The 1,536-nt window shown below is 30.5% G+C and overlaps 1 long non-coding RNA gene across 1 annotated transcript in view; it reads right to left on the bottom strand.

Annotated features, from left to right (window-relative positions):
- LOC136797015 (uncharacterized) overlaps positions 1–1,536 on the bottom strand; it is a 356,578-nt gene that overhangs the window by 323,418 nt on the left and 31,624 nt on the right. The window contains exon 2 of the long non-coding RNA XR_010844811.1: positions 1,283–1,317. This is a non-coding gene — a long non-coding RNA (uncharacterized lncRNA). The remainder of the gene's footprint in view (positions 1–1,282; positions 1,318–1,536) is intronic.

Below are 1,536 nucleotides of genomic sequence, written 5' to 3'. Positions count from 1 at the left end.
GAATTTTTATTTTCCTGTAGCCCTTGGAGACCTTGTTTGACTTGCCGCCAATCTATCTCACAACATCAAAGCCGAATCTGAAAAATTGTGGTAATATGCCAACTATTGCGAGCTAATTTCAATTATAAAATTTGATTTCACAAATCAAAGTGGGTTTATAATTAATTTAACAATAATACATAAATGCTTACCACTTCAAGCCATCATAATACTGAATCGTGAGAATCTGCATGCAGGAAACTTACCAAGGCATCTTACTTTATACAGTTACGGACTGAATTTACATGAAGTAAATATGATAATCCATTGGCAACTTGGAGAGAACCTATCTATTTACCATAGCTTCAACAAACTAAAACAGTAATCGAATAAAAATTAAATTATTTTCTAACTGTGGTCGTTTTACAGCCAATCGAAGTGAATTTACGACCGCCGTCGATCGAACACGATGACGCACACTGGGGCCGAATTGCCAAAAAGCGGAAAAAATTCAATATATATATATAGACAAACTTCAATTATTTAATTTTAATGCACTATTTCAAATCATAATGGAAATTAAAAGTTGCCATCAATGAATGGCGATCTCAATCTATTTCCCAAATTTCTTTAACCTTCAATAAAATTCAAAATCTCTTTTAAAACACGACATTTAGAATGAAACGGAAGCATGGAATGAAGCAGAGGTGGAAACTCCACAGATACTGGCAACGCATACTATTAATTGCTAGAAAGAGAAAATTCTCACTCTATGAACAGAATATGAAGCATGCTTTACCGCGTGTTACAGGAAGAGGGTGAAGCCCACAGTGAGGATAGGAGGATAAAAAGCACGCTTCCCAGCAAGCTGGAACAGGATATTGCAAAAACCACAAAGCATGGACATGGTTATATAGTTCTTATTTTAGTACTGGATCTATTTAAGGGAGCTTTGATTTTATGTAGCCTCTTGCAACCGAAGATGGATTAATTAATAACATTTAGGAAATGGGACCATAACAGCCCGAGTCAATGAATTATAAAAAAATCAATTAATAATTTCAATATTTTAATAATGAATATAACTTAAACAATAAAATCTATAAAATTATTTTTTATTATATTAATGTCTTAGGCCGACAGATAATACTATTGTCTATAATTAACCTGATTATGTTAATCATAACATGAAGCATATTGCAATGATACATGAAGTAATATATATTAAGAAATGCAGATGATAAATCACAAATAAAAGAAAAAAAAATTGAACGACTAGGAAGAGAATAAAATAGGACCATACCTTAAAAACTTCCAAAGTTCTAGAACTGCAATGACCTAGAAAATTAAAAAACATATATAAATTACTGAAGATAAATCACCGTGTAAAAAAATTAACCAATTATAAATATGGTATTATGAAAATTATGAATTTTCTTGTCATTACAACAAATGTACGAAATCCAACAAATTATATTTCTGTGGAAATTCTGTTAATCAAATGATTAAACTTTGAAATTAAATACCTTTTTATTTATTGATAGATATTACAATCTG

This window comes from Halyomorpha halys, unplaced genomic scaffold (assembly GCF_000696795.3).
Source record: "Halyomorpha halys isolate HHAL.00 unplaced genomic scaffold, Hhal_1.1 Scaffold41.1, whole genome shotgun sequence".
In the NCBI taxonomy this organism is placed as follows: domain Eukaryota; kingdom Metazoa; phylum Arthropoda; class Insecta; order Hemiptera; family Pentatomidae; genus Halyomorpha; species Halyomorpha halys.
Note: the sequence above shows the minus strand (reverse complement) of the source record. Positions and strands in the feature narration are given on the sequence as shown.